Below are 10,248 nucleotides of genomic sequence, written 5' to 3' on the forward strand. Positions count from 1 at the left end.
CTCTTGGCTTTTCTATTTTCCTGGGAGCCCACTGCTTCCCTGGCTCTTCCCCTCCCCCCCCCCCCCCCCCCCCCCCCCATCATGGCAGCAGGCAGCAGGCCTGGGAAATCAGAGGTGGAGGGAGCCGGGTCCTACGTGCTGCCTTGCATGGCCTATCTGACCTCTTGACCCACTGGGCGTAAGGCCACAAGCTCTGCCCACACTGGTCAATAAGGTGGTTCCATTCAAGGCTATTCCTCTGTAGGCAGCTACCGACGCTGATTCTTTCTGCCTCTTCTTCTCTGTGGCCCCTTCAGCTAATGCCACATTCCCAGCATCAGTCTTTGCCACCTCAGTGCACCAACCCCCTTTATATCCAGCCGACCTCTTTCCTTGCCTGGGGATGGTCATTGTAAATATTCTGCCCCTGGACTTGCAGAGGGGCGGCAGACCGCAGTGCCAAAGCTGCTTTCCCAGACAGCCGGCTCACTGAGCACCCCTCGGTGCCTGTGGCTGCTCTCGGTAGCTCACTTCTGTGACCTCATTTATCCCTCACACAGCTTCCCGGAGAAAGCTACTGCTGTCACTCCCATTGTACAGAAAAACAAGTAACTTGCCCAAGACCACGCGACAGGAATTCCCCCAGCACTCACCCTTCCCTCTTCTGCTTATTCCTTCCCCGCAATCCCTACCTGCTCCTTGCTCCTCTGGGACTGGGGACACGGGACAAACTAATTCAACCCTCGTTCCCGATTCCTACTTCTTATCTAACCCTTTACTCTGACAGCCAATTTCAAATTCCTTCCCAGAAATAATGCTCCCAGGGGAAAGGCAGTGCCCAAGACAGACCTGTGCAGACAGCAAACGATGTCACAAACTGTACCTGGACTCCAATCCTGGCCATTATGGTATGCTAGAGGCCCGGTGCACAAAATTGGTGCAAGAGTAGGCCTTCCTTCCCTTGGCTGCCAGCACCGGCTTCCCTCTGGCACCTGGGACCCGGGCTTCCCTCCGGCTACTGGCAGGCACCCAGGACCCGGGCTTCCCTTGCAGCCCCAGCTTTGGCTTTGTCCGGAAGGTCGACGTCCGGTCTAATTAGCATATTAAACTTTTATTATAGATATGGCAATGAGTCTTTCTGCTTTTATAGCAACACTTAGGGAAATCAGCCTTTTCTCCCGAAAATATGCAAAAAGGAGAGGATGTTTGCAATTTTCAACGGGAAAAAATTATGGGCAGGTTGGGGTAGTTGTAGGGTATTTGCCAATGATGTGTTGCAGGGAGGGAGAAGCTATGGCGGGGAGATGCAGCCAAGGGGTGGATTGCAGGCGAATTTCCACCCTGGCTAACCCAACTCCTGGCCTACAGTGCCCTCTTCAGGCCCTATTAGGAAATGCTAGAGAAATCTGCAAGCAATTAGCATCCTTACAGTTCTGACCTCACACATTTCAATAAAAATTTACATTGTGGATTCCACATGTGGCATCTGGTTCTTGACCCACTGCTGTGAATCAGTAAGGGAAGAATCTATCTTTCTTGATGATGGAATTGAAGCTAAGAGATTTGTTCTGAAGCCCAAGAAATCTAGCTAATAAATGACAGGACTGAACTTGAGATTTAGGAATCATAATTCCAAAGCTTTGTCCACCCCTTTTCAGCCTGACTTACTGCCTATTCCTACCCTGGCTCTTTTGTCCCAAGAATTCAGGGCCACTGACCCTCGACTTCTCTTCAGACTTCTTACTGCTTTCAATTAAACAAAAAAAGTAGTCAATGGTACCTGGACTAGATGACCTGGGCCACGTATAATGGGAAAGCAAGTATGTTAAGAACATTAAAACACAATTCACTTGCCCTGGCCAGTTTGGCTTAGAACAAGCATGTCAAACTTGTGGCCGGCGGGCCACATGCCTAATGAGGCATGCACCTGCTGGCTGCGAGTTTGACATGCTTGGTTAGAGGTGAGAGGATCGGCCCACAGACCAAAGGGTCGTGGGTTCAATTCCCAGTCAAGATCATCAGTGTCAGGTTTGATCTCCCCATCCATGTGTCTCTCTCACGTGGATGTCTGTCTCTGTTCCCTCCCTCCCTCCCATCCTCCTGACCTCCCTCCCTTCTTCCTTTCCTTCCACTCTGTCAAAAATAAATAAATAAATAAATACATGGAAAAAAATATCATCTGGTGAGGATTTTAAAAAGACACAACAACCCCCCCCCCTCCAGTTCATTTATTCTGCACATATGGAGTGCCAACTACGCGCTATCTTTTGCACTAAGTGCTAGTCAAGTGGCAGTCTGTGGAACTCACAGCCCAATGTATTCCAAGAGCTGGCAGTTCCCTGGAGCAAAAAGACAGGAGCTCATTAATTTAGCCATCGTCAGCTTGGTATGTGACTTGAATGCTGAGATGTGGAGTACTCAGAGGCCCAGGATGTTAAGAGCCCGGGGAGGGCCAGAGTTCCTGCCAGATGCACAGCTATGCATAAAGGGCATTGTCAGATTGCTGAGGTGCTTCAAGTGCAGGCCAAGAGTGTGAACTTTCTTCTGTACTGTTATTATGATTATGATTAACAATACATTAAACGCTGGCGTTCACATGACCTGCTGTGATTTGCAACACAACTTCATGATGTAGGAAGACAATAGGCACCACCCCCGTTTGTCAGATGGGAAAGTAAGACTAAGTTCTGCCAGGTAAGTGATGGAACCAGCTCTTCTGGCTTCCTGGTGGGACAGGAGCCGGAGCAGCCCAGCTCTGAGGCAGCAGGTTACGTAACTGTTCAATGGAGATGCCTTCTGTGGGTACCGTGCTGTGCTTTCCTGGGCACCTCTCATTTGTTCTCCTAACTCCATGAGGAAGACAGAGACAGTAGAGGATCCCCACTTTGCAGAAGAGGAAACCAAGGTCCAGAGAGTGTATGACCCTGAGAGGAAGGGCCCAGATCATAAGCCGGGGTCTCTGACACTGGGTCCCTCTTCTACAGGAAGCACACATCATGAGGCAGAGGAGAGAGAGGGAGTAGATGGAAGGGAGGAAAGAGCATTAGGCACATCCATCTCTCACTACCAACTCCTCCCCACTCTATTCCCTGCCTCGGGCTCCCACTTCCTCCCTAGATAGCCAAAAAATGCCTCCCAATCTCCCCAGGGCCCCGCCTCCCAGCACTAGGGGCCAACTCAGCTTCCTCCTGCAGCCCCAGCTCCTACCTTGACAGCAGCCTCTGGTCTTGGGTAAAACTGGCCTGAATCCTCTCCCTGGGCCTGAGCTGAACGTCAGGCTGCCAAATGCACCTGCCTGCCTCTGGCTCACGGCTGCCTAGGGTTTGTTGTTTTTTTTAAAACTACTCAGTGTGCAAGTCTCACCACAGCAGGGGTGACTATTGCTGGAGCTGAGTTAGCTAAATGGGGCCTCTTCGACGACATTGGACTCTAAACTGAAAGGTAACTATATCATTTCCAGTTGGTCAAGGCTAATTCATCTAAAATCTCATCATAAAATTGACATCATGAATTATTGGCAACAGAAAAACAGACAGCAGTATGGTTTCCCAACTTAATGTGAGTCATGCCCAGATGTCTATAAACCCCCTTTTTTATTTTAAAAAATTATTTTAAAAAATTATGTGGCACACACAATTTTTGATTTAAGAAAACTTTGGCCCAGCCGGTGTTGCTCAGTGATTGAGCGGTGAACCATGAACCAAGAGATCACTGGTTCGATTCCCAGTCAGGGTACATGTCCGGGTTGTGGGCTCGTTCCCTGGCAGCCAATCAATGTTTCTCTCTATATATCTTTCTCCCTTCCTGTCTTTCTAAAATCAATTTTAAAAAAAACATACTTAAAAAAAATTCCCTAGCTGGTTTAGCTCAGTGGATAGAGCCTTGGCCCTCGAACTGAAAGGTCTCAAGTTCATTTCCAGTCAAGGGCACATACCTCGTTTGCAGGCTCAATCCCCTGCCTGGTGTGGTGTGTGTGGGAGGCAATCACTCAAGTCTCTCTCTCCCCTTCCCTTCCACTCTCTCTAAAAGTCAATGAAAAAATATCCTCGCGTGAGTATTAACAACAACAAAAAAAAAGAAAGAAAGAAAGGAAATTGTGATCGTCTCTCCTCTCAGTCTTGCAGATGAGGAAACTGAGGCCCAGAGAGGGTGATCAAAGTTCCCAAGGGCACACAGTGATGCCAGGACTGGCTCTCCAGGTCTCTGAAGTAGTTGCCAGGGTTTTTCTACATCCCAGGGCCTCTCACATCTATTCCTGTAGCTGCCAGTCTTGTCAGGTGACAAACCCTCTGGGGACTTGCGTGTTTCTAACTCCCCAAAATGCAGAGCCGGATGGTTCCCTCCCGTCACCACCATTCATCCTTTCTGTCCTGCCTTGAGCTCCCAACCCCCACCACCAGGCAGGTTGGAAGCTGTAACTGTCCAAAGGAAGCTGTGGCGCCAAAGGGAGGTCAGGAAAGGCAGCCCTCAGAGGCCTCATTGCCCAACCAGGAGGGGCTGTGGATCAACTGGCTTCTGCTGCTCTTCCCGGGGTTAACCATTTCCTGGCTTTGTCCCTCTGCTGATTGTGCTGCTAACTTGATCTAGAGCAGTGATTCTCAACCTTCCTAATGCCGCGACCCTTTAATGCAGTTCCTCATGCTGTGGTGACCCCCAATCATAAAATTATGTTCGTTGCTACTTCATAACTGTAATTTTGCTACTGTTATGAATCGTAATGTAAATATCTGATATGCAGGATGTATTTTCATTGTTACAAATGGAACATAATTAAAGCATAGTGATTAATCACAAAAACAATATGTAATTATATATGTGTTTTCTGATGGTCTTAGGCGACCCCTGTGAAAGGGTCGTTCGACCCCCAAAGCGGTCGCGACCCACAGGTTGAGAACCACTGCCCTTTCAACTGCAATCTTATGTAGAATTGCCTAGAGGAAGGGTAGACCAAGGTTTGGGATGGGCATCCTTTCTATCCCCATCTTTGATGTGAAGGGGCAGAGGATCCCTCTTCCTAGGTCCAACCCCTGCCTGGGCCCTGTTGGTGCTCATTTGGGCAGAGGAGTCCCCAAGACTGGAAAAGGGGCTTGTGGGTTTCCCTCTTGTAAGCCTGGTGCTCAGCTGTACCGCCCCCTCCCTGAGAGTCCAGGAGAATGGCCTGCGTAGGCGTCACTGTCACTGTCAGGTGCCCGGGCATAGAATTAGCAGTGGGGGTGAGGGGCTGCCGAGGTAAAGGGAATGGCACTGAAGGTTTCTAGAAACACATGGGTGTGGTGGGCTACAGGAAATCTGGACCTAATAGCGCAGCTCCTTGCGGGCCAGCTCTCTAGCCTCGCTGCAGCTTTGTATGTGTCAACGGGATTTTGAGGATCAACGGGATTTTCAAAAGCTGAAAAGCTGCCCTTTCAACTGCAATCTTATGTAGAATTGCCATTTATGAAAGTGATAAAAGCATGGTTGCTCTGGCTGGGGTTGGAACCCCCCATTTGGATGCCCCCAACTTTTGGTGGCTCCTCAAAGCTACCAGGTCTTCCTGTGTATAGATTTGGCTTGTTATAGATACCTTAGTGGAAATCTTTGTTGTGGGATTTTGCATAAATGGGATCACATTATAAAAATTTTTCTGTGTCACCTCTTTTGTTTAATATATTTGTAGGTGCTCTTCCCACCATTGGACACTATGGATCTACCACCATTCTTTTTAAAAAATTTTAAGTCAGTAATAAACTCTAATAGTATCATAATATCAAGTAGCACTTTAAAAATATTTCTTAAGATTGTGATAAAATGCACATAACACTTATCATCTTATCCATTTTTAAGTGTGCAGTTCATATGCACGAAGTACATTCACATTGTTTGTGCAATCCATTACCACCACCCATCTCCAGAACTTTCATCCTGTAAAACTGAAACTTTATACCTATTAAACACTAACTGCTCATTCTTCATTCCTCCCAGCTCCTGGCAACACCATTCTAATCTCTGTCTATGAATTTGCCTATGCTAGGTACTACTGGATAAAATCATATAGTATTTGTCCTTCTGTGATGGACTTATTTCACTTAGCATAATGTCCTCAATGATGTAGCATGTGTAAGAGTTTTCTTCCATTTTAAGGCTGACTAATATTCCACTGTATGTATATATTACATTTTGTTTATCCATTCATTTGTCTATGGATACTTGGGTTGTCTCCACCTTTTGGCTACTATGAATAATGCTGCTATGGACATGGCTGTACAAATATCTGTTCCAGTCCTTGCTTTCAATTCTTTTAAATTTTCTCAATTCTATATACCTACAAGTGGAATTGGTGAACCATATGGTAACTATTTTTTTGAGAAACACTGTTTTTATTTAATACTTGCATAATATTCCTTGATATAAATAATATTCCTTGAATATGATCTACTGGTAAACATTTGGGTAATCTCAATTATTTTCCTATTGTAAACAATGCTGCAATGAACATATTAAAGGTATGTACATCTTTGTGCAAATAAGCGTGTATTTCTGTGGGAAGATTATTAGAAAGATAATGCTGGGTCAAAGATATGCACATTTGGAAGTTTAATAGTCATTGTCAAATTACCTTCTAAGATGTTTTCACCAACATACAGTCTTATCAACAATGTATTTGAGTGTATCTACCTGTATACTGATCAGCACTCAATGCTATCAATATTTTAAAAAAAAATATATTGATTTTTAGAGAGACAGGAAGGGAGAGGTAGAGGAAAAGAAACATCAGTGTGAGAAAGAAACATCAAGTGGTTGCCTCCTGCATGTGCCCCAACTGAGAATTGAACTGGTGACCTTTCAGTGCATGGGAGGATGCTCAACCAACTGAGCCACACTGACCAAGGCTCAATGTTATCAATCTTTTATTTATTTATTTATTTATTTTAGGTGGTTTTTTTTAAAAAAATCTTTATTTTTGAGAGTATTACAGACGCCCCCTTCTCTCCCCCAACCCTCGTTAACCCCCTCCACCCAGTTCCCACACCATCACAGGTCTTCACCACCCTATTGTCTGTGTCCATAGGTAATGCACATATGCATATAAGATCTTTGGTTAATCTCTTCCCACCGCCCCCCTCACCCCTTCCCTTTGAGATTCATTAGTCTTTTCCATGTTTCCATGCCTCTGATTATATTTTATTCATCAGTTTATTTTGTTCATTAGATTTCTTGTTCATTTATTTTGATTTTTAAAAAATATATATTTTATTGATTTTTTACAGAGAGGAAGGGAGAGAGATAGAGAGTTAGAAACATCGATCAGCCGCCTCCTGCACACCCCCCACTGGGGACGTGCCCGAAACCAAGATACATGCCCCTGACTGGAATCGAACCTGGGACCCCTCAGTCCGCAGGCTGATGCTCTATCCATCGAGCCAAGCAGGGGTGGGCAAACTTTTTGACTCGAGGGCCACAATGGGTTCTTAAACTGGACCGGAGGGCCGGAACAAAAGCATGGATGGAGTGTTTGTGTGAACTAATATAAATTCAAAGTAAACATCATTACATAAAAGGGTACGGTCTTTTTTTTTTTTTTTTTAGTTTTATTCATTTCAAACGGGCCAGATCCGGCCCGCGGGCCGGAGTTTGCCCACGGCTGGCTAGGGCCATTTATTTTGATTTTTAAATTCAGTTGTTGGTAGAAACCTATTTATTGCCATTTTATTGTTCATATCTCCTTCTTCTCCCTCCTCCTCCTCCTCCTCCTCCTCCTCCTCCTCTTCATAAAGAATACCCTTCAACATTCCATGTAATGCTAGTTTGGTGGTGATGAACTCCTTTTGCTTTTTTTTTTTTTTGTCCGTGAAACTCTTTATCTGACCCTCAATTCTAAATGAGAGCTTTGCTGGGTAGAGTAATCTTGGTTGTAGGTCCTTGCTTTTCATCACTTTGAGTATTTCTTGCCGTTCTCTTTTGGCCTGCAAAGTGTCTGTTGAGAAATCAGCTGACAACTGTATGGGTGCTCCCTTGTAGGTAACTAACTACTTTTCTCTTGCTGCTTTTACGATTCTCTCTTTGTCTTTAACTTTGGCATTTTAATTATGATGTGTCCTTGGTGTGGGCCTCTTTGGGTTCCTAGTGTAAATCTATTTTTTTCAAGGGGAAGTTTTCTGTCATTATTTCTTCAAACAGGTTTTCAATATCTTGCTCTTTCTCTTTTCCTTCTGGCACCCCCATAATGCGAATGTTGGTACACTTAAAATTGTCCCAGAGACTCCTTACACTATCTTCATATTTTTGGATTCTTTTTTCTTTTTGCTCTTCTGATTTTTTTTTTGCTTCCTCATATTCCAAATAATTGATTTGATTCTCAGAATCCTCTACTCTACTGTTGAATCCATGTAAATTTATTCTTTATTTCAGTTAGTGTATGTCTAATTTCTGACTGGTCCTTTTTCATGTCTTTGGCATTCTCACTAAGATCCTTTCAATCTTTTAAATTATTGTCAATATGGCAACTTAATTTGCTCAGCATTTTCTTTATTACTATTGAAGTAGAGAATACTTTCCAATACTTACAGGCTGCTTATATTTCTTCTATGACTTGTCCTTTTCAATTATTTGCCAATAAGGATTTCAGCCTTCACTTTACTTGACCTTCTTATTGTCTTTGCCATTGTTGCCAGCTATAGAATTTCAGGTTTTAAGTTATTTTCTGTTGGAATTCTGCAGACAATGTTCCGCTGACTCTTAGAATCTATGGTTGCCATGCTGATTCCTGATACTTAGTGTGTGACCTGCTTTTTTCTGTCTGAAAGTGTTCAGGATTTTCCCTTCACCCCAATATTCTGAAATTTTATGACAAGCCTTTCATGGGTCTCTTTGCATTCATCATACCAGACTCTTTTAAACCAAGAGGCTCATGTTTCTGTTCTGGGAAATCTTATGTAGTTTTTCTGAAGTAATTTCTTTTTATCTTTTTTTTTGAACTATTTTGGTGGATGCTAGACATCCGAGACTGACCTTCCAAGTCTCTTTTCTTTCTCTCTTCCTTTCCTTTTCTTTCACTCTCATTTTATTTTCTCAATTTCAATTTATAACTCTTCTATTTGGATTTTAAATTTCAGCCATCATAGTTTTTATTTCCAGTTCCCTGGTTGTTCACTTTTCATGGCATCCTTGGAAGGATGCCCAGCAAGTAGGATCGGGAATATTTAAAGTAGCCTGGGCCCCTTACTCTTCCCTCACTTATCCCCTGAGAGTTGACTCCGAGTCCCACATGGCTTCAACAGTCTGGATTCTGGTGCTAATGATGGGGGCTGCCTATAGCCAGGACTACATTCCCACCTCTGTCTGGTAAGCTGGGTTCAGGGGGTGCTTGGGATTGGCTCTGAGGAATAGTGAGGGTCAAAGTCAGAGGGGCAAGCAGACTAGTGATGAAGGGCACAACCCTGGGAGGAAAATGGGAACCCCATGGGATTGAAAGAGGATGAACGGAAACAAGGGGGGCCCCACAGCCTGAGAGCCGGGAACTGAGAGGTGCGAGAGCTCAGTGGGAGCAGGATGGAGCTGAAACATGAGGAAAGAGGGAGGAGGTATAAGGCTGGGGTGACAGGTCTAAGAATGGCACCCCCTTGATGCGAATGTTGGTACACTTAAAATTGTCCCAGAGGAGAAGAGAGACGTCAAATCGTCAGAAAATGGACAAAACCTAGAGCAGACCCAGCACATAGGAGAGACTTCAAATAGGAAGTATGGAATGCATGGCTCAGCGTCCTAGAGCTCATTTGGGGGGATTTGAACAAGTAGAACTTGAACAACTAAAACCAAGGACTATTTTATGTGGCCCACACCACCTGAGGAGGGGCAGGGACTTCTCTGTAGAATTTGGAAGGGGAGGAGGGGAGGTCCCTTGGTGAGTCCTACGTTCAGATGCATGTCGCTGGGGCAATATCACCCCCACCACACACCTAACAAAACAGGACCCAATATAGTCCCTTCTTTGTGGGGAAATCTGGGCGATAGGACAAGAAGATCTCAACCCAAAGGAGATTCCCCAGGTATAAACTGGTTCCTCCTCACCCAAGATTCAACCATGCCTGACCCCCAGCACATAGAGGGATAGAGGGTACTGGCAGGGATGTGAGGACCTCTCAGGGAAGATACCTTTTTGGAGAGAGATGAGGACTTAAGGTGAACTCACAGTTATTGAGGCTTATAATTCTTTGATATTGACAAGTATTACATTTTTTCTTTTTCTTTTTTCTTTTTTCCAAATCAACCTCAAGGACTGAGAAGCCTCCA

This window comes from Myotis myotis, unplaced genomic scaffold, assembly GCF_014108235.1.
Source record: "Myotis myotis isolate mMyoMyo1 unplaced genomic scaffold, mMyoMyo1.p scaffold_m19_p_5, whole genome shotgun sequence".
NCBI lineage: Eukaryota > Metazoa > Chordata > Mammalia > Chiroptera > Vespertilionidae > Myotis > Myotis myotis.